This window comes from Struthio camelus, chromosome W (assembly GCF_040807025.1).
Source record: "Struthio camelus isolate bStrCam1 chromosome W, bStrCam1.hap1, whole genome shotgun sequence".
Classification (NCBI taxonomy): domain Eukaryota; kingdom Metazoa; phylum Chordata; class Aves; order Struthioniformes; family Struthionidae; genus Struthio; species Struthio camelus.
Window position 1 is genome coordinate 31745639 of NC_090981.1, and position 24087 is coordinate 31769725.

Consider the following 24087-nt stretch of genomic DNA (forward strand, 5'->3'; position numbering starts at 1 on the left):
TGGGATAAGGAGATGGAACTATTCAATAGAGATTACATACCAGAAATTTATTTTTAAACACGAATATTATGTTCAATGGAGAGATAACGTTCCTATTTGAACCTACTAGATTGCTACTTTGTTTGTAAGCAATAATTTTGTAATTATATATTTATTCTGACATATAAAAATTATTATCTTTGTAATGGGAATTATGTCTCAAAACTGGTAAATAATTGGTAATAATACTATTTATTTTCCTTTACCTTCTGAATCTTGGGAAACGTGAAAGTAATCTTTTTTTTGTAATTTGGCATTGGCTCATCACTGTCATACACCAGATAACCTATTGTATTTCTAAAAAACCGTGGAACCTGGAATCATTGCTCTGAAATGCTTGATTGCAGTTAACAAGGGAGACATGGGTTGCATTTCCATCTGATATTGCCAGTTTTCTCAACAGAGGAGACTTTTAAAATGACAGGTGTTATCCAGTTGCAGTTCTTAAAAGCTCATCCCTGACCTGACCTTAGTTTTTGCCTCTTCCTGTATTCATTATTCTTGTTCAAAAAAGGAAAGTAGAAATTTGTGCTTTTTGCATGGTCACAAAGCTTTGTTTTGTTTCTCATTAATCTCCACTGCTTCCAGTTGCTGAAGCTTTCACTTATGTATTTCTAGTGTCACACCTTCCTGAATAAATGAGACACAGACTTATTGTCTGAAAATTGCCTTATATCTTAACGGATGTTCATGCAAAAAAATTATTCTCCTTTTGATAATCTCATTTTATGCCATAGACTTAAGTAATTGAAGAGAAAAAATTAATAATAGGAAAGTCCCATGAATCATAGTACCTGCTGAGTTGTTTCCAGAAACTTATTTTGTGCATTTCTACATTTTTCTAGTTTTCCTATGCCTTTTTTTTTTTTTTTTAATAGGCCTCTCGTATCTCAAGAGAGTATTCTGAGAAACTTTCAGATGCGTTTCTGCATTTTTACCTAGATCCAAGAAGGGGAAAACATGAGGATGAAAAATTGTTTCTGGTCAAACCCGCAGACTGAGTTTACTCCTACAGACAGTTACTTTTGTTTCTTCTCTTTTGATGGTAATATTTGCTTTAAACCTTATTTGCTTACTGTTCTGTGGTACATATATTTTCTTGTGTCTACCTCTGGAGGGAGTATCAAGTCCAGAAGAACCTTAACTAAGTCTGCGTTTGGTAATTCTGTATCTCTTAAAGTTATTTAACAGACCCAGTTAATTTTGGCACCTGTAAGCTTCACCTGTTTCCTAGAAAATTATTATGGCAAATGACTGGAATAACTCAAAACAGGCATTTTAATAAGAAAGTTTTATTTATTCTTTTCCTTCTGCCAGAATATAGAGCAAGGAGTTGTAATAATGATGAACTGTGAACACACACTTCCCCTCATCTGGTTCTTCGTCACAGAAACATAAGGCTGAAGGGTACTCAAGGGATCATTTAGTCTGCTGCCCTACCTCAAATTACAATCAAGAATTAAAAATTATGTCAACCTTTATAGAGGTTTATCTGGTCTATTCCTAATAGCCTAATCTCTTTCCCTAGGCACCCTATGCTGTTGCTCTCTGTTTTCTCAACTGCACTGCTGGAAAGTTTTCCCCGATACCCAAACTAAATCCTCTCTACTGCAACTTAAGACGATTGCTTCTTGTTCTGACCAATCCGAATATGAAGAATAAGTTGTACTTTTCCTCTTTGCTGCAGCTTCTTAGTGTTTTAAGACTAAAACTATATGCTCCTCAGTCTTCATTTTCTCATACTAAATGACCCGTACTTTTTTTCTCGCTAGTCATGTTTCCTACACCTCCACTTCTTCCGCCTATTGTCTTCTGGACCTTCTTCACTAATTTCTTAATGTTTTTGAATTGTGACACCCAAAACTGGAAACTGTGCTCCAATTGAGGCCTTATTAACACTGAATATAGAGAATGGATTACTTGCAATTTTACTGGCAGTGTTCTTGTTTGTGCCTTCATCTCTGATTGCACACATGTGCGAGGTCCTCCCAGCAAGGACGAACAAATCTCTTAACAGAAGCAGCAAACTGCTCTGCTCGCAGTGCATGCGTGCTCTCTCTCCTCTCTCTCCACCTTTGAGTGGCTCTTTCAGTTTGCTGACCACAGATTTAGCTCATTTTGTTTATGGATCAGCATTTTCAGGCTTCAGTATTCTCTTTGATCCTCGGTTTTGGGTCTGGAGAGTTGGCATCTTACTAAACTAGTTGAAACCAAGTAGGAAGTCCTTCGTTCACCTGTTAGTAACTTCCATCCTTAGGAACTCCAGAGCAAAGTTATCTATGACCCGTTGCTTGTCCCATGTTGATTTCTCCGTTACTCTTTTTAATTTAAATCTCAGCATTCAAGAAGGGCTATATTAAGCAAGTAATCATATGCACACACAAAAAGGATACACACTGTCCCTCTTTCTGTATGAAGTTTATTCATAAGCATTTGATTAAGCAAATATTTATTTGCAAGATAGGGCATCGCAAATAACTGCAATAAATATTCATAGGAGTGTGTATTACAATTATTTTTAAAAGCTCTCATTTTTGTTTGAACATGAAAAGGAGCAAAAATCACAACAAATAGAATATTTTATATCAAATAAGTGACTTAGGGAACAAAACTTGTACCAATTCTCATCCATAGCTGACTAATCACATGATGTGAATAATTACAGTCATCAATTTATGATACAAAATCACATACCTTGTGATTTGCTATAGCAAATGAAGTGTTAAACTCAAAACCATGTGCCAAACATTGATAGTTCACAAATGGGCAAGGATATGAAAATGTTATGTTTGCCAGATCTCTTATTTAAGATGAGTTATTCAATCCATCCTTCTTCCATTTTTTTCTTTTTTTAATTCATATAAAACAAATTATATACAAGCAATTTTCAATGGGCAGTAGTGTTATTTACAGCATCATATACACAGTACTTCAGCCTCCGTACAAATAACTAGAGAAATCTAGTTCTTTATCTGTTTGTTAATGCCTTACCACCTGCTGAAACGAATTACAGAATCCTGACATATTGTATACAACTGCTGCCAAGTGCAGACTAAAGGGTGTGCTCTGTAAGTTGAATTCGTGATAGTAGTCCAGAATTACAGCTCTCCTTTGGAATCATACCATGCTTCATTTACAAAATGTCACAATGTAAGACCTTCAGGAACAAGTAATCTGTTTCACATTTTAGGTGGCTGCTAGCTATAGCCTTAAATATATTAACATTTTTTTAAATTGATAGCAGGTCTCAAGGATGTTCAGCTTCACGGAAGGAGAAAAATTAAAGTTTTTTTTTTTTCCATCTTGGACTCATGAATCAGAATTTCATAGACCTCCACATATGATTATGACACAAAGCTAACAGAATAATGAGCAAGCGTGTGTTCATTTTATGTCTGTCTTTTTGAATTCACATTTGAACAGGCTAAAACAGACCAACTCAAGCTATATTAACTGTTTAAATTGCTTTAAAATTAATCAGCTTGTACATTCCTTTCTGCATTGTAGCCTCCCTGCAACTAATAGGTATGTGAACAACTCTTTTTCATTATGACTATTCAAAAGCTGCATGTTATTTTTGTTTCCTGTCCTTAACTAATGTGACAGAAGAGCAAAATGGTGTTCCTAGTACAAATACCTTACCAAACATAAAACTCCCAAAATATTTATATCCGTGGCTTTAAAATCTGATTGCTGGCATTTTTTTCAGCAATGATTGGAAGGGAACCTTGTGGATATAAAAAAACCAAACCCGAAGTTACTAATATGCTGAAACCTGTATTTGCAAATTATACATTATATTTGATATCCATCTTTTTATTGGCTACCCAGAGAGACGTGAATGTTTGGGCTGATCCCCTGCGCCACTGAAAATAGTAATGGAACTTGCACTGACTTCGGGGGCATTTGGATATTGCTTTTGCTCTTCAGCATGGTGACAGAAGGCTGCTGTCACAGTTCTTCATCGCGGAAACACAGCCGTTGCCCCCGCTGGCTTACCAGCCTTCCTTTAGAAACACGCTCTGCAGCCCCAGCCTTAATGCTCTGAGGACATCTGTGGCTCTGATCTCAAAGCCTGGATGGGTCTGTGCTTCCATACCTATGCATATTCATGCAGAATATGTCGGCTGAAAGAGCAGTGCGGATGACATATAGCTGGCCTTTATTTTCTATTGTTTCTAAAATGCTGAAATCCTCTTTTGATAATCCTCTGTTTGGAGCAGAGGTAACGTTTAGAAAAGCGGACTGTTACTGCTTTCACTTCCTTCTCTCGAATGACTCTGAGAATAACTACCCAGCATAATAGAGGCTACAGTTCAGCTAAAGCAATAAAAAAATCTTTTGCATTTTCCCGTCCAAGAACCTTAGAAGTTCTTTACAAATATTAATAAAATAAGTCTTGTAGCACTGCAGTAATGCTAGCATTATTATCCCACTTTACAAGTAGGCAATATTGAGAGAGTGAGGTTGTACGCAAGGCTTTTGGCAGAATCTTGAGTGAAAGCCCATGCATCCTGACTCACGATGCGGTTCTTTATCCACGGTATCATCAGTAATACAGCTGCAGCAACTATTTTAAGCAAGAGATATATTCAAGAAATGTAGTCCATTTTTTCTCTAAGAGTTTTTTTTTCTTTTCAATACCTTTCATTTTAACAAATTTGTTCATTATCTAAAATCATGTAATGAATGAGATATACAAAATTTTGCAGGCTAGAAGATATTAGCCAATTATTCTCAATTAAGCTTTTCAGGCTGGGTCAGTGCCAGTTCATTTTTCTGATGAAATATACATATTTGTATACTGAAGTGACTGTTTTAGTTGTCAAGCATTAGTCTACTAGACCTTGTTGACTATGTGATCATAACCAGAAAAACTTTAGCCAATTAATCATAAATGACTTTATTTTGCTGTGTATTAGTAGTAATGCTACCAGGATATAAAAAGTAATAAATTATGAGACTAACTTGGTGAAGGCTTGCTTAAATCCATCTCTCTAAAGAAACATTTATATACCACCCGTAGGCATGTTGGTAAGTCCTACTCATGAACAGCTATGCTTTCAAAAAAAGCAGTAACTAAGCTAACGTTGTCTTCAGTGGGAAAGGGATTTTAGCCTAACTTCCACACTCCATGCAAGAAGGAAACTGGGTTAATCTCTCTTTTCCCTCTCTTGCCACCCCCCCCCAATTAAATATTTATATGAAATAAAATAGCTGCAGAAGAAACAATAATGGACTTTCTTTGCTTCGCCTGGAAGCCCGGGTTTGACTAGGATCACCCCCATGCCTGCAACGAGCAGATGGAGGATGGATTTCCACAGGCCCTCCAGACGAAGACTGTAAGTGCCGTGCAGAAGACAGACTGCAAATAACATGTCCTCCTGTCCAAAATTGTACAAGGTTTGGTTTAGGAAGTGTTTTCAGAACACAAGCGGCAGCCTGAGCCTCAGAGAGGCAAAAAAATCGCTGCACTGCGAACCCTGCCAGGGCCTAAGTGCTGGGTTGCTTGCTCTCACGTGGATTCACGCAGCACTACTGCTATATCCGCATCTGAGGATCTGGGCTGATGGAAATGTGGTCCCCTCGCTCATTTGCATGCCTTTAAGTTTGGGCAGTAGCAGGGGATTTTTGAGGGGAAATCTAGCTCAAAGAGACAGTTATGTCCCCAGTTACATAAAGCTTTATGAAATGACATTAGTCCAACAGCTCCTGCTGAGGTTTGTTACACTCACTTCTGACTTCCTGAACTGTCTAGTGGGTGTTTAAGTTTAGTGAAAGTAAGAAGTGCTGCTTACAGGAAATTCTGTTAAGGTTTTATAGAGCAGCTGCAGCACCATAAAATCTTGAGCATAATGCAAATGAAGGAGGGTTCATTTTCTGTTTTGTAACTGCTTTCGAACATTTTTTTTTCCAGTGGGCACCCACTCAGCTTTTTATTAAGTTTCTGCCCAATCTGAATCTGAGAGCTAAATACTGCGAAGGAAGAAGTCAGATTAGAATGAGTGCATTAAAATGGTTTCCATTTCTCAAAACTCTCCCAGTAGGAGAAATATTTTCAGTTTTTTAAACAGAAATGAGGTGTCAAAACTATCTGGTAGATATTTCAAACCTGAATAGCATTTTAAATATGCCTTTCATATGTCAAAAATCACTCACAATAGTAATGGCTGGAAAAAATCTTGTCTTTTGACAAGATCACACGTGTTAGTCGGGAACATGTGAACTGCAGTGTTGTAGCAGTGCAACAGTGGCTTGTCTAATGTGTGGTATCATTCCTGTATCAGTGGACAAAATGCTCAAAAATGTGAAACTTGCCTGAAATAAAGCTAGCTAAACATACCCTACTTTTCCTTGGTAGAATAGTTTCTGACTTCAAAGAGTAATCACTTTTTGCCCTGAAGCAAGAGATTCAAAACCTCTGGCTAACAGAATTTTGAACACCTTATCTAAAATGCGGGAGTTCTCCATTTGCTATTGTACCCTACAAATAATAGCGTAAGATGCGAAAGTATATAACCCCTCTTTATTTCTTTATACACTTTCTTCACAACCTGCAACACTGGTCCATTCCCTCTATTTTAGGTATTGCTGCTGTTACAGTGTAAACCCCAGCAGGAATATCTAACGCATTGTAACGGAGACAGAGATTGTTAGTGTAAGTCCTTAAAAGGTGTTTAAAAACAAACCAGAAAGTATTGACTAATATGTTTTTACTAAACCCACCTCATTTAGATTCTGTCTTTGTATAGAAGCTTGTCCAGCCTTTTTTTAGCGCTGCTTGACTTCTGGGTGTTCCTTTTTCAAGTCTTGGTAATGTTTCCAACGTAGACTTGTTCTTGACATTGTTGCTTTAAATCATTTGCCCTTGCAGGAGAATGAACACCTCGCTCTAAATTTCATCAGTAGTGCGTGCCATGCCCTGGGACTGTGGGTCACGCGATGGTAATGACAGAGCTGCCCGGTTTGTGTCCGCATCATGTCCAGTAAGTTTTGAAATGCCAAGAATTTAGCTGCAAAAGTCTAGCAATTCTGTAATAAGCATATGCATACACTGAGGTTTTTTTAGTGAACGTGTAGATGTTTTCTTGGCAATAGGGAAGAGCACATTTCTGACGCAGCTGCCGTTTCCTGCAAAAATTCAGCTGTATTCTTCAAAAATAAAACATAATTACTTCTCAGCTGGTGAGATTTGCGTTTTTAACATGAGCAAAGGATGTCTGTTCTTCTATCTTGTTCGTGGAAGTTGCCAGTATGTTTTGTGTAAAATCTCTAAAAACATTCACTTTGAGATAGACATTCAGCAAATAAAACCTGAATCTTCCTAAGCAAGTGTCCAGCAACTAGACACTGGTGATCCTCTGTCAGCCTAAATCTGCAGTGCTAGTTCCCCTGCCTAGAAAAGATTTGGGTTTTTGCTTTTCTGAAATGTCACTACATACTGTGTGACATCTCTCCTACCCCCCGTCAGGATGTTTTTGTGTCTTCAGCTTCAGTAGGTCTACTTTCGTATTTGAAAAGTCACTTTGGTGCTAGGAAGTATATTACTTTGAATATATTCTGTACTGTTCCATTTTAATATTTAATTTTTACTTCTGTTATTGAGAAGAGCAGAGATCAGAAATTTTATTCCCAGTGCTCTGACAGATATTCCCAAAATTGTAACTATTGAGATTTAAAGAAAACAAATATGGTCAGTTAATCATATGTCTTTATTAATATGAGATTGTTCCTTACCAATTTCTTTCCACCAGGAAAAGTAAAAAAATAAAAGCAGTAAAAATGTTAAAAAAATTTTTTTGTGTGGACAAACTCTCAGCAGAAAATGTCATAGTACAGCTTTAAAACCCCAAAACATACAGGCTGTATTCTCTGTTGAATGCACAGTTGGCATTACATCTTGTATAAATGTATAGTAAGTATTCAGAAAGGAAAATAGTCCAAGATATCTGAAATTACATAGCAGGTTTCTATATAGAATGTGAGAATAATTTTAATAGTAGAATTGGAACGATGAATCCGTCCATGTGTTGATTCTGTCTTTAGTGCTTTTCTATTTTTTAAGGTATCTTTTTCCACTGGGTATGATTTTTTAACTGCTGTATAGTAACTGTACACGCTTGCAGTTAATGTCTTTTTAGAAATATGCAGGATTCCATTGTTATTTTAAAAATAGGTCCCTTGAATAGAGAATACTATTTTTACCATACTCTAGTAAAACATATTCAAATATTGCTATATATTTTTTGCTAATTTTAGAGCCACGTAACGTTTTATCAAGATACCTGTCATGTTGCATTACCACAACACCAGTTTGAAGTCATCCTCACAATACTCCCACAGTCGAAGAAATGCTGGCTTGGTATAGCTGATGAACTGAAATACAGAGTCTTCAGGAGAAGTCAGACCTACCTTTTAAGGCATAGAACAATTACAGTTTTGGACAGATTTGGCTGAAGGCTCCAAGGCTCTTGTGTAAATAAATAGTTAATATTTCTAGGGGCATTATGTGGATGAATACTCACACTTACTCAGCGAAGCCTATGCAAAGGCAAAGATAGTGTCACCGAATGGCTCTTCTTCTATGATCAAGGCCTACTCAGTTAGCTGCTTAGTTAATAATAATGATGTCCCAGTAAATATGTTTGACATACGAATGTATTTCATCATTACACAGTCAGATCTTTTGCTGTTGGTACTACATGAGGTATTACTGAAACACACCAGTTTCATAGTGGTCCTTTGTTGGTTTTTCTCATTTGTATCATGTGGATTGTGTCTTGGAAAGCTTGGCAACCCTCTGGGAAACTTCCATGTGAAAAGCCAAATAATATTTTCTTGAGATACTGCTCAGTATGTTCTGGAAGCAGGTGTATTTTGATAACTTTCTCTTAAAGAAAGAGAGATAGGAGCTTCTTTCTCTTTTGAATTTCTTCTCTAATGATCTTGCACTCCTCAGCACTAAATTGCAATTACAACCTTCTTACCCAGGTAACTGGCTGATCATAATGTTTCTTAGATGATCATTATTCAGATTATGGGCTGTGTCTCTCAATTAACCTACCGACAGAAGGACAGCCTGACTCTAACCAGTAGTGCAACAGGACATCTAAATTAACGGGCAGCAGCTGGAAATCTAGATTCCCAGGGCTGCAATTCTCAGTGCTCATTATGATAAATAATGATTGCTTTCCCTGTAATCTTTTCCATTTTTTTCATGAACTTTTATAAAATATTTGAATTTTCAGCAATTCATTATATCGATTCCAGAACTGTCTATTGAGGTGTTAAAGACCTGGCTGCATTTTGCAATGTGCCTTAGGTATTGCTGGAGCTGTTAAGAGAGCAGGTAGCTCCTGATTTTATGGCACACGCCGTGAATGTGGCAGTTGGTGCTGGTGTGGTGCTGTGGGCTCCCTCTAGCACTGGCTGCTGTTTCTCTGGGGCCAGCAACTGCAAGAGAGAAGAGGCTTCGTCCCATTAAAAGGATTTTGGGAAAACTCTTAGCTTTCGTACATCTTTAGCATTTGTAGTTTGATACAAATTTAAATGGCTTTGGTTACAGCAGTCTAGATTTGTTGACCAAAATTACTGCTGATTTTTGCCCCATTCACACCTTATCAATCAGGATGCAATTTCCCTTAGGCTTTACCAAGAGTCCAGGCTGCCTGGATACTTAACAGGCAATTTTCTCTTGGTTTCTAGTCAGCCTGCTTTCTATATGTCCTCTACCCTACCTGCGCATGATCTCTGCCTCATTACCATTGCATGTTCATTAGAGGCTTTTTACAGGGAGGTAGCACTATACTTTAGTGACACAGATAACAGACTAAGTAATAAGTTAAGGTACCTGGGTATGGCTGTGAATCTCTCCCTGCCACTATAAGTTATTTGACAAAAATTGGCACTGTTCCTAAAACCTGAGGTGACTGTCCTGCACATTTACCATGTTTACCATCTCAAACTTACCCATGCAGTGCAATGGCTTATTTGCTAAAAATAAGTATAGATTAATATTAAAGGGCTGAAGAAACCAGACATTATTATTTCCAGGTGCATATGGATTAATTACTGCAGCTAAATGATTTCTGACCTTTAGAAATCTGATTAAATGAAATAGAAAGTTTTGCTTTCATCTTCATTGGACAAACTCAATATTTTTCCTATTTAGTTTTCTGGATAAAGTCTACTAATAAGTCAACCCAGGTCTGCTCTGCCCTTATGCAGCTTTTAATTTGTACAATATTCTTTACATTGTTTTTACCTCTAAATTTTTTTACCTCTAAAGCTTTTATTAATAGGTTAAAATAATACATTTAAAATATTGCCTATTTGAGATAAAGCTATTTATTTATAAGGATGCAAGTCAAACTTGGAGATCTAAAAAAAGGTTCTTTTTAAACATTTAACCATTCAAAACAAACTGTGACATATGGGAAACATTATTTTATTATCAAGTTGGTATGAGACCAAATACAATATTGACTAGTTTTGGTTTGACAGGAAAAAATGGTTTCTAATGACACCTTAGGAATTCATCTGACGTAAGTTGCTGGTGAGTAGCTGAAACTTTCACAAAATTCATATTGGGATTTTCTGTCAAAATAAGGTGATAAAGTTATGGACTTTGGGGATATTCAGATTCTCTGGATCTTCTTTGAGCACAAGTAGCCTTCATACGTACCAGTATTTCAGAGCATGTTTTCACAATTCAGTGAAACTTTCAGAAAAGTTTCAGGCAGATCATTAAAAATCGGTATCCTGAATCCTTCCTAAGGGATGCTGTTCATTGTTCTTCCCCATGAGGATGGGACATTTCCTTGAAGAGCCTCAGATTCTTTGTGGATCATAGGCACAACATAAGTGTCCACTGCTAAGGTCATGAGCAGATATCAAGTCTTCTGACGCACGAGTGACTGTGATTTGTTTGCACTGTCTTTAAATACACACCTGGAGAAGTTCCCAGAATACAGCTGGTATGCTGGGTCTTTCATAGTGTTGCAATGGCATATGGCCTAGACAAAGAAGAAGACAGGCTGAAGAACGTAAGTTCTGATGGGTCCAGTGAGGAAAGAGCCTAAGAGAAAAGAAAGTATACAGAAAATAGATAGGAATGGTAGACCTGGAAAGCAGGGTGCATGGCTGGAAATACTTCTTTTTCACATTGTCAGAGGCACAGCAGTTGCTATACATTGGAGGCGAATTAGATAAAATAGACAAGTCATTTCCGAGCAAAAAGAGCTTGAAAAAGAGACTGTATTACTTGTTTTTGATAAATCCAAATTTTACATTAAGCTGTGTCTCAGCAAAGGTTCACCTTGTTTAGTAAATAATAGTAGGTAGGACTACGTGTGTAAGAGTATTTCAGTCAACAGCAGTGACTGGGTTATGTAGCATTCAAGGATAGCTTACATCATTTGTTTTAAGTTTTCACATGAGACTGAACTATCAAGTGTACAATAGCTTATGTTATCATTGGGGAATTTGGGATGAAGTAGCCAAAAGAACCACGCCTTTCAGTGACATAAAATCTAACATCTACCACAGATACACACATGCTGCCTAGAGGACACAAACCAATCAAGGCCTCCAGTCCAGCTGTCTCCAGCACCATGGTCTTGAGGGAACAGGACATGCACTCCAGCTACTCAAGGTGTTTTTGAGCCCTGGCTGACAGCCCAGCTTTTACATACAGTGGTTTCAGAAGTTTAGACGTATCACCCCTGTTCCCAATGCAAAAGGTTTGTTGTTTTCACTGTTAATTGCTTTCTAACTTAGATAGTTGGCCTCAGCTGACAGTGGCCTCCTTGGTCACCTCACCTCTTTGACTTTCTCCATACCTAAAGCCAATGTTACTTGGATCACTGCCACCTTCTGGCCTCCTACCCCAGATAGATTTAAAGCTGAGTTTCATGTTTCTCTCCAGTGCATACTTAGGTCATTAAAGCAGAGCAGATGTAGTCCCGAGCATTCACCTATGCCTTCTCTGTAACAATTATCTGCGCTTTGTTTGTGTTCCCGGCGCATACCAGAATCATCTAATGAGTTAGAGTGGAGCAAATGTAATCAAGGCCTCATTTTATCTGAATAATACACTTGGGCAGGCTTCACCTTGTGACATTTGTATAAAAGCTTGATTATGTCTGCAGCTTTCTTGTCATTCCCTACCCCTGCTATTGTTTGCCTCATTCATTGACTCTCTTCCTCATTTCTAGCTGTTCAGCTTTTATAGATATCGCTAAAATATATAAAATATTTTTTCAAGATTGCTTCACCAGGTAAGCAATGCCAAGAGATTATTAATGGCAGGTGAGAGAGGAGAACAAAACAGGTAGGAAACTGTATTGCAAAGATTTTGAGACTTTAAATCTGAAATGAATTTCCTTTCGTATTCTGAATTCTCCCTGAATTCTGCTTTCAAAGGACAGGTCTAATCTTCATCATTGGAGCCATGAGGTTCAGATTTCAAGCAGGAGTCAAAACTCAATGCCAGGGGTCTTTGTGAGCTCACCTAAGCCTATCATTGCCATCCAGATGTCTCCTCAGGATCCTAGGCAGTACCCCAATTAGTGTAGCTGATGGACTGCAGCAGAGTCATACAGCTAGCCCTCAACTGATGCCAGTTTTGAATCCCTAACTTTATAGATAATGGACATTCATTTACAGGTAAATCATCTGGGGGGAATCTTCGGCCCATGTTGCAGTTGTAGCCCAAGGCAACAATGCAGAAGCCACAACAAGGTGCCATGATTGCACTAACACTGTGCCTCACTCCAAGAGGAGTTACAGCAGGGCAAATGGAGATTGTTGTAAAACAGAGCTGGAGTGACTGAGACTGGATTACGTGCTTGCTTGCCATAGCATGGGACAGGACTCAGTGAGCCTAGAGGTTCTTCACAGTCCTCCTAAATTCCTGGTGAAATAACGCTGCTGCAGAGAGGCTGGTATAAACCCCCAAATCCAGCCCTTCCTCTGCAGGCTTTTGCAAGTCTCTTGTGTGTCACAGAGCGCACAAAATACCCCATATCAGGCAATAGTAAAATCTTCAGTTTAAAAAGAATGACTAGCTTGAGGATGGTTCTTCTTGTCACTGCGGCTAAGGAATTGCATGGGAGAGAAGATGAACAGAACATTAAAATGCTAAAGATTTTCCAGCAATTTTAAGTCTGTGTGTACAGGTCAGACACTAAGAACAAGCCCTGATTAAAATTTCATCCAGGTCAGTAATACGTTTCTTGATCTTGACTTGACAGAAAAGGCAGGTTAAGAGGTTTTTCTGTGCTGGGCAAGCTGGTCATCTGTTTTGATCATTTTTGAAGGCTACTTAGTGAAAAAGCAAGGCCTTGATTGTCTGTATCAGTACTAAGGAAAGATGCTTACGGAATAAGCCAAAAATTTGGACTATTCCTTCTTTTCCCTTCTGATTCTCCAAATATTCTCTGGTACTCATACCTTTTAGTTCCATCTTCCACTGGGAAAATATCTTTAGTCTGTTTTTCACTGAAGAAGTATTTAGTGATCTCTCCCTGTGGTGGCAGTAGTGCAATTTAATTAGAATGGTAATAGCTTCAGACAGATTTTTGTGCTGGAGTCACTGTTACACTGGGCGAGGTATTCCAGCAACAAAGTGGAAAAGAAGATAAAGCAGAAGAAAAATAATCAGCCCTCAGTAACTGGGAGGCATTGATGATTTTACACACGAATGACAAAATTCTTTGTGATCATAATATGTTGGAAATTGGGATGTAATGGACAAGGTTTTTCTACATTAATAACTATGACAGATTCCATCAATTGTTTTATTGCTTTAGGGGAGAGAGAAGCAAAAATGAATAAGCATACAAAAATATAGTGCAAAAATACAGTCTGACTGAGAGGAATGAAATAATTTCTCCATTTCGGTTGACTTTATTTCCTAATTTAGGTTAATTTTGTTGAATCAAAAAAGTTGAAAATTTACACTGAAATTTTTTCAAAATACGTATGTCAAGTTGTTTGCTTGACTCATTCCAAATATTTTTCTTGAATATTTTTTGTGTATTGATATGTGCTATGTTTTTATTTAGGCTAGGAAAACATACAATCTCGTATGGCAACATAAGATTTTTTCCACTCTCCATTTGTCATAAAACACTCTCACATGTAAATAGCAATATTGCAATAACATATTGTGTGCCCTGAGCTGGTGCGTGCCTTGGCAGAGCGCAGTGCGAGGCAGTGATCCCACCTGAAGCCCTGAGAGCCATGGGGCTGTGTTGGTGCAGCGCAGCCTGTTGTTGTGAGCTGGTTAGTCTGGGGGAAAGCCGAACCGACTGGCTGTGGTGTTAACTTCACCACTGCTAGCACAGGTTTCCAGTGTGCCACCCCATTGCGTGGGTTCAGAGTCTTCTGCACGCTCCTCCCATAAATCTTCTCCTGACCTCCTGTTAAAAATTGTATGTGCAGTTCTTACTATCCTGTGTAAAAACGAGGAGGCGAAAGTTTGAGGACGCTTCCTCTGCTGAAATGGAGGCAACCAAAACTGATAGTAAAAACATGGCAGAGATAACTGAACTGAAAAATAAGCAAGCTAGACTCTAACTTTGCCAGAATTTCACAGTGCACTACAAATAATCTGGTGGACACTCTCTCTCATTCTTTCACTCAAAAACCTCTATGTGTTCCCTCTCTTTTTGTCTAACTTATCTTTTCTTCATTGTGAACTGTTGGGCCAGGTACATATTCGTAAAATGACTAGCATATGGAACTATATGCTGACATCTAGGTATTGGTGGAATATGCCTTACTTATATGTAAGTGGAAACCTACTTTTCGAGGCATATCTAATTTGTCAGCATTTGGAGACATTTAGCCTTTCTTTGATATCTTTATGGAAAACTGAGGAAATAGAAGGCTTTTCAGATGAGGTCTCCTTGCAGGCATGTATTTATGGCTTCTTTCCAAAAACATTTCAGAGATGAAATTTAATAGAAATGTGCCGAAGAACTTTTGTTGTCAGAGGAGAAACCTCTTATTAATCCCGTTGCCCCATGCAGAGCTACAGTGAAATCAGTGGGTCTCCGTACAGTGAACTGCTGCTGTGAACTAGGTTATAGGACCTGATTTTTGGTTTAGCTGTGAGCAGCTTTCCCTTTCAAGTTCACTATAATTTTATGTTCATATTTATATGTCTTGTCTCTTGTTTATATTTTAGACACCTGTCTTAGTTTTGTTTTCCTATTATTAATTACTACATTTTAGAATATGTAATTATAATAATTATTTTATACAGTATGTTATCAATGTAAGTTGTAAATGAGTGATGTTCTCTATAGACCCAAACAGAAACGCTTTCTAACAGAGTTACTTACAGGGCATTTCTCTCTAAATACAATTTTACAACAAAATTTATTTTAAGACACACCAGTGAGATTTGACATCAAGGTGATGCCCAACAAGGGCACTAAAGAGAGCCAGTGTTCAAAGCCACTCATAGTAAGTTTCATGAAATGTAATTCTGAGGGATAATTGTATGCCAGAGAAGGAAAAGCCTTGTTCTCTACAATCTGAGACCGTATTTCAAACAATTTACTATTTGTAAAATAACAAGCACCTGTAGAAACAGCTCTAAAAGACAATGTCAGCTGCATAGGAAGTATGGAGGTGAAGCAGCCTAAGGGTTGCCGTGAGACCAAGCAGTGGATCTATAAGAGCGTTACATTGTATGGTACTGGCTTAGAAAGCTGAGGTTCGTGGTTAAAATTTCTACCTAGCCTGGAGGAGGTTAAACTTACATCCAGTGCCCCAAAGAAGCAAGCCATAGGATAGATATTCCCTTTCAGCTTCTGGAAGCTGTGCTGCCAGAAATGCAAGTGTTAGAGGACAAGAAAGAGACAAATCAGGAAAATCTTGGGTCTGTCCTGGGACATTAACAGAAAGGATTTTGGTTCCTATTTCTCAGACTTTTTTCATTTTTATCCCTTGTGAAGGCTGATGAACCGTACGTGTTGCAGAGAGCTGATGCTGGAAGCCCAGCTCTGGACTGCCAGCACTATGGTTAAGCCAAGCCTTCTCCTGTCTCCTTGTTTAGAATCCCATAACTTTACCTTTTTGACTTACACAGCTGGCTAAGGATGAAGAGGACATGTTCAATTCAATTCAAATACCTCCCAGCCTGGTGGCTCGGGCCGTTCCCTGTAGCATGGGAGATGTGGGTTCAGTCCCTCGGACGGGGCTCAGCACTGAGACATCCCATTTCTCCCATTGGCAGAGGACTAGGCCACAGTGCAAGAGATGGTGATTACCCATTATTTTCCCCTGTCCATCCTATCAGCCACTTAGAAGTGATGCGGAAGGGTGGGCTGGGTCCCCAGTCAAGTGGCACTGATCGTTTCTCAGTGGTTCCCTGCAGTCTGAGCCCTGGGAAAGGTTAATTCTGGTGCCCTGGACTATTTCTTGCCATCACTGGAGTAGCTGCATAGTTTAAGTGGATTGGATCACGTTTGGTAGTTATATCGGTGGGTTAGCTTACTCTTCTCTCTTTAGTCGTCCTCCTCTGGTCTAAGAGTCTAAAATTTCAGTGAAAAGTGCCCAAAATAAGTATCCGAATTAGGTGAACTGGATACCATTCCAATTAACGTGGAATAATCTCCATTATTTTCCAGAAGTGACAGTGAAATCACTATGCCGGTAAAGTTATGTGAATCCAGTGAAGATCCCATTATAAATAACTAAAAGAGAATGAAAAAGGAAATAATGTTTGCCAATATTTTTATTTTCTCTTCCTTAAACCTTACCTCACAAATATCTGTGAAATTCCTTTCTCAGAAACATCAGCATTAGGACTGGGTGCTCAGACAAAATACTGGTTACATTTTGGGTGATGTGGGTAAAGGTCAGTGGCAGATGGTAGCAGAAAAAATAAAGACACTGTATGGTGTGTGTGTTCATCTAATTCACAGTGTTAGTCTTACTTCCTAAGCACGACAGTAGCAGTGTATATTTAGCAGAGTTAATAGGGGGTGAAAGCATTTTTGTGTGTGGTAAGTTGTAGGCCCTGTAATGTTACTTGTAGTTATCTCATCGGACATAAAATAGTGTTAGCAGGCTGATATGGTTAAGACTAATGAGTCATTAATTCTCATCCAAGAAGCCAATTAACGCAATGGGTTTTCTTCTAGTCTATTGTGATGATAAATTAATTAACTCCTTTTATGCCACAAGCCAGTAAAATTGTTCAGTAGGACTTACTTGGCATTTGAGGCAATCCGTTTATCCAAATTATACTACGTTTTATTTCTGGCTTTCTAACATGATTTTAATCACATATAACCACATCTCCTTAATGGGACTTCTTTGTGTTGCAAGTGGAAGCATTCACAATAATGAAAGTCAAATAAATGGGAAAAGTAAACCTTGCAATATTCATTCATCTTAGCTGGTACCTGTTTTGCCTGTTTTATTTCAAATAGCTGTTGTGAAAGTTGTAAATAATGGTAGAAACAGTGGCTCTAACAGAAAAGGTTATCGTTTATGAAGTCTAAAATATATGTTATATACAAAGTAAGAGGTAAGAATAAAAACAGAGATTATAACATCAGTAGTCAAAATATACAGAAGACATGGAAATGCTGTGATATTAAAAAAAAATCAAATAACAAAAAAAGCAATGGCTTATGTCTGGCAAGTATGATGGACTGATTGTGTAAGATGCTTGTATTGATCTCATACTTAGTAGACATAATCTGACCCAATATAGATGTGACAGATGTAGGCGCAGTAGGATAAGGGAAACAGTGTCGGGATGACAACCTTGATAAATATGTCCCCATTCTGAAGGACGTGTCATTCCAGGCAGAAGAAACAATCTTTTCTTTGGCTTTTCAAATGTATTCACTAAGGGTTTCCTGCTCTGTGTCAAAAAAATGTTTGGGTATCTTCAAATCAGACTTTGACTTAAATAAAGAATTCATTGTTTCTATGAATTGTTTAGGTTTGGGAGGAACTGTTATGGAAAAATAGCCATAAGCCTTTTTCTTCTAAAGCCAGGGCTAAGTCTGAGTTGAGCATAACCTATTGCAAAAGTTGAAAGTCCTTGAGGTGATGAGCTAGTATCAAACGTCCGCTTGGGTCTCTTCTGGTATTGAACAGCAACTGGGGGACCGGGGAGAGTTCTCTGGTGGAAGCTCAGTAAGGGAGAAAACTGAGGTGAATAAAGGAACTGAAGGTACGGTAATAATTATATTGGCTTCTTAACTGATGATATGTACTGGCTACATGTCCCTTGGATTCCCAGCCTGTCAGTCTCCCCATCGTTTGCAGACAGTCAAATAGCCTTGGTGACCAAAATGGCCTTTTGCTAGCCATCTGTTGAATATAGGTTGCTGTCCTTTTGCTATCATAAGGATTTCTAACTAAAGGCCATCTTTCTGGTCTTGGAGACAGTAGCTGCTGAGAGAGACAGTAGCCTGCTTGTTAGTAGGGGTGTGCTCTTGTAGGTACTCAGCACTAGCACTCTGGAGTCTGAGTGTAATTCCTGCAGTTTTTCAGGGAGAGTTCCAGGTATTGGTTTTCAGCTGTTCAGTTCTCTGTGTTTTGAAAACTACCTTGTTGTCTGCATGCTTCACTACCTTGCAACTCAATTATAAATAGAGTTGGGAAGTACTGAAATTTTTATTCTATGGAAATTACAATACTCCACAAAAAAATTTCAAAACCAGAATATAAATCGACATCTCCCATAGCACAATAATTCTGAGAAGCATACATCAAGACCTATCAGAAAAGTTTATTCCAACCCTGTCGATACATTTGACTTTTTCTTCAATGTCTTACAGTATGTATGGTATACTGAATAGATATGAGCTGATCACTGTGCTGAAAATTGGTCATAGCCAGGGAAAGTAATAAACACCCGGTTACATAGAGGACAGCACTAACCGGTAATATACATATTTTGTGCTTCAAAAATCTCATTTCAACAACTGATGTTAGATATATATGCCGTAGTACCTTCCAAAGCCATCTAGCACTGCAGAGTTAGAAAGCCTTAGGAACAATTCATTTGGTGTTTATCTGACAGCAAATACTGTGGTATCCCATGTGGTGCAGACAAGCGAAAGCAGAATTCTGTCCACCTACTCTTTACAGCCTTTTACCCCAGAAGATTTCTGGCAGTAAATCACCTTGCCCACCACTACACTACAGCGACTTCTGATAAGCAATGCAACAGCTATGTAAAAACATTCATCAAGCGTTTCATGACAGTTCAGAGCCAGAAGTTTAAAGTGCTATGCACAACTGAAAATAAAGGGATGGAATTTAGTTAGAATGTGAGTACCTGGACTAAAATGTGTGAAGGACTGTAGTGGTAACACCCCTATACACAAAAATTGCCACTGAAACAGTAACGGCTATAGATATTTAGTATCTGTGTTTCACATCTCATCCAAAAGGCTTTTCAGATCAGTGGTATTTTGTGCTGAAAAGCTCTTTCTCCACTATATGAATCTGGATGCTATCGAAGAATAATAATAAGCTAACGTTGCATTGCAATTTTAGCGCAGGTTGTTACCTTGTTTTGTGATTTTTATTTTTTCCGATAAATCCCACTTGCTCACTCTGATGGACTCTGGATCAAGTCTGTAGTTACAATGATGCTGTAACTGCTTGAAAGAACATGCCGAGCGCGATATGGCTCATGGAGTTTCCCATGCCCATTATGTTCTCTTTCACACTGAACAAAGATTCTCAGAAAATGAAAGAGAGCAATCAGAATGGAAGTGTAACTTTCATATGTGTCTATCCCTTTTTTCTTCTTCTATTCAGTCCAGCATGTAAGAAAAAGAATAAACACCCTCCGTATAAGAATATATCTATGTATCTATCTATATATATATAGATATTTATTTCTTTGTGCATTCACAGTTGTTATTCAAAGCATTATTGGAAGCGTTTATGACAGCTCTGTCTTATGGTTTGTTCATGTTGTTTGTGCAATGACAGCTGAACTTAATGCATCATTTATTTCTTTCACAATAATATCTTCCTAGCCTCAAATTGGCCAGCACGCTCCTTTTGTGTTTTATCTTTCCCCTATATCTATAAAAAGACAGACAGCAACAGGGTTCTTTTGAGCTCTGAATAATTTCATATTTTAAGAGTTTCTATCACTATACTTAAAAATTTTAAATATACCTTTTTCTATCCAGATAAGATATGCTTAAAAATACATCCTCAAGTCTAGCTAAGAAGCAAAATAATTGTGTACATGTGTGTGAGAAAGTCATAAAGCTCCTATGCGACTGATTATTCATGATTATATGATTACAAGCGTGAGCAAGCTGTAGCAGGGTCTTAGTTATCTCATCCTTTATTCGTTTGGTGGTGCTCAGGAGAGCACTAGCCCAGCCTCCTTTTTGCTGGTTACACCCTTTGCTGGCAACCAGGCAGAATAAGGCACACAGCTACAATAGCAGTTGTGGACTTTAGAAAACTTCTCAGCAGTGGGTGGCCATATGTGATGGTGCCAATGGTGGTGAGATACTTGCATTTTCCAGCCAGGTCTGTCGGCTGGGATATAGAAATAGTAAAGTGTGACCATGACCAGAGTTACCCAGACACTCCTTTGCCATTTCAGAGCTGCCACAGAAAATGATGTGATAGCACTAATCTGTGGACCACAAGTACTTGCCAAAGACATGAATGCTTAAAATAGTGTCACATGGGTACTGTCTGATTTAGAGCCAAGTAAATTATTTGTAAACATCTTACATAATCTACTCAACTTATATTTAAAAAACAACTTTATTCATTATTTGCCTTGTTCTGGTCATGAATATGGATGAATACAGTTTCATTCTTACATGCACATGAATATTAATATAGGTTTCTTCACACTTTGCCTAGCTGTAGTCCACAATCAGATACATACTTATAGATGATAGCATTTCTTTATTTGGCTTCCAGTGAGGGTAATAGTCCTAGCCTTACTATCTCAGGCAGCAACCAGTTGCTGAAGGAAGTAATCTGCCTGCATTTCAAGTTATCTTTTGGAGAGAAAAAATATTCATTTCTTTTACACAAAGTGCTCAGTCTCAGCACAGCACAGCAGGGCACCGGAGTAAACAGTCGTGACTGTCACTGATGCTTTCCTTGATGTTCTTTATCCATGACTAAATATTTGGTGTTTTTTCTAGTTTGTTTGTGTTGTTCCACCCTACTGGTTGAATTACTTATTAAAATGCAGTATTTTAAGTGTTTGAATAGCATAAAAGTTACAGGTATTTACCTGTATTAGGGAAGGTACCTTCCTTTGGTAGAATTAAGTGCAGCTAGCAAGTAATTTTTGTCTAACTTCCATTATTGAGAATAATGGAGGTACAGATGCCGTTAACATTTATGTACTCTTACAAATATCTTGAGCTTAGGGAAGAAAGGACAAACTTTTACTTTGAAATCTAATCTGTTTCTTCAGAGTGCCCAGCATATACAGTTATTGTTAGAACTCGTTTTATATTCTTCTCTTTTTCACTTTGTTTTTTTCTTTTTATGAAATAACCTTCTCCTCAAGAGGTGAGAGGGAACACCACTCAGTGTAAAAAATGGCATTTTATTTTTTCCAAATCACTGGCAACTTGGATGGAAAAGGTCTTGAATGCATATGGGTTAGTACCTCAATAGGTAATGTGAAGGACAGGCTATGCATTTCTTCTCAGCCAGAGACCACCATATCATACTAAAGACACAATGACTAATTGCTTTAAAATCTATTTAAAATATTCTGAGGAGAAAAGCTGGGCTGTTATGGAGGAATTCAGTCCGAGATACACAGGCTATAGATTTCCTGTTACTAATATTGTGGTATCAACGTTTCAAAATAAACCCACATACAAATACATATACGTATAAAATATGTGTATATTCTGGAAAAGACATGGCAATTCCTCATGCAAGAAATGCTGCATCCAGTATGGGGAAATTCGGTATTAAACTTTTTGTCAAGTAAAAGAAACTGGTGGCAAGAATAAACATTAGCAGTAGTTTGTTTACAAGTTGGCATGACTTGTTTATATTTACTGTAAAGATGAAGAACTGAGCTGTAAGTATTTGCATATTTTGAATTTTAAAAGGACTAGCTTCACAAATCCAAAAGCAATGATGAGCCAAATGAGCTTTGAGAAAAATATAAGCAAGACACATGGGAACTGCTTAAGGATCTTTTAGTAGATGTTCAAAACCCACAGTTTTGGAGAATGCTGCGCTGGTTTAAGAACATAAAGTGGCAGAAACAAGTGAAACCATTCATAAAACATAAAAGAGACATAATACACCTGAAATATAAAGGAGATTGTTAGGCATGAATATAAATAAGAAGGTAAAAACTTTGGTAAATTGATAAAGGAAACAAAATTTCACAAGATGATTTTGAAGTATATAGAAACAAAAGGCCTCTTAATGCTGCTCCTGAGAAATTGCTGAGGAAAAGGTAGACCTAACAATATTTTTGTTGTGTATGAAGCAAAGAGTAGCTAATGCAATGCCTTCTTGCAACAAGAGCTGAGATGGATGTTAAACAGCAGCTTCTAAGGATGCTTTCAAGAGTGTAAAAAGAGCTGTGCAGCTGGATTGTTAATAAATCATGGAAAACTGGAGTAGTCTCAGAGGACAGGAAAAACATTAAACAAAAATAGTCGACTGTAGATTTGTTAGCATAACATCAACCCTCATCAAAACACTGAAGTAACTAATACAGAACTCAACTCATTGAGCATTAACAGCAAAGCAATCCAGTTAACATTTATTAATGTGGTTTTATGAAAACAGAGATCTTTACTTTAGCTTGATATCTTGTTATCTTGATTATCTTTATATCTTGAAGACTTAATTAACAAAGAAAATAGATGAAATAATAATATTAGGCTTCTAGAGGGCCAGCCCAAGCAGCATTTTTATAGGCGCTGAATAGGTGCAATTTCGTAAATGGACTGAAATCTAGATTTCAACATATAAATATAAACAAGCAATGACTGTCAAGTGGGTTAGTTTCATACAGATTTGTTCTTGCTCCTACACTATTTAGCATTTTTATCAGTGACTTGAAAGAAAACAGAAAATCATTATAATTAAAGTTATCCCAGCACACAAAGCTGCTGAGAGAAAATTTAAATAATGAAGAATACACTGATAGATCTGAATTACTTGGTAGTCTGAACACAAGCAAACAATATCCATTTTTATATCAATATTCAAAGTCACACATTTGGAAGTAAAGTAAGTAGTCTCTGTTGACTTAAAGTGTGAGATCCTAAGTTATTATGAAGTGTTCCTGAAAGAGACTTGAAGGACAAAAGGACAATCAATGTGAGGCCTTGATACAGCACTAGGATTGGAAGTGGCTAATGCACTCTTTAGTTATAACAGCATCAATCTTGGGTAAGAGGACAGAAATTAGTATAGGTACAACTTATTTGGGAGTACAATGCCCAGTTCTAGCGCTCACAAATCCCTCCTGACCATCTTGATAGCTAGTGCAAAAAGGAACTAAATAAGTTCCATCTGCTTTTATTAACAAATTTGAGGATTGCAGACTATAGGTATTTTATTAACTGGCATAAAAGTGACAAACAGGGACTCTTCAATCTAGCAGGAAAAGCTATAACAAAGTGCAATTGCTAAAATGCAAAGCAATCCAAATTAAAATGATAAACATGGGCTTATTTTAAAAGCTCATGAATCCAGATACGAAAGACTGTACATCATCTCTCTCTTTTTTTTTTTTTAAGGAACATTAGGCTGTTTGTTAGCAGTTGTTCAACAGGGGTTAATTCATAGATGGCTTATCGCTTGTGTTGAATTAGAAATCAGATGAGGTGATCACAAAAGGTACCTCTGGCTTTTTAGTATGTGAAACTAAAACTCAGACTTCTGGTCTAATTCTGTTCTCTATCACTGCACTACTGGTGCCCAGAGCGCTCCTGCAAGCATCGCTGCCGCCAGCTGCGTGGCAGATCTCAGCGAGGCACTCCTCAGTCTGCTTTCTTTTATTCCTTCATATTTGTACCATTTATG

The 24087-nt window shown here is 37.8% G+C and overlaps 1 protein-coding gene and 1 long non-coding RNA gene across 2 annotated transcripts in view; one reads left to right on the top strand and one right to left on the bottom strand.

Annotated features, from left to right (window-relative positions):
• LOC104140156 (uncharacterized) overlaps positions 1–24087 on the top strand; it is a 99184-nt gene that overhangs the window by 26114 nt on the left and 48983 nt on the right. The gene's annotated exons all lie outside the window — the stretch shown is intronic.
• Positions 2643–7489, bottom strand: LOC138064292 (uncharacterized). The gene is made up of 3 exons (XR_011137557.1): positions 6766–7489; positions 6580–6663; positions 2643–4609 (listed from the first exon to the last, which is right to left on the bottom strand). It is a non-coding gene; the product is annotated as an uncharacterized lncRNA (long non-coding RNA).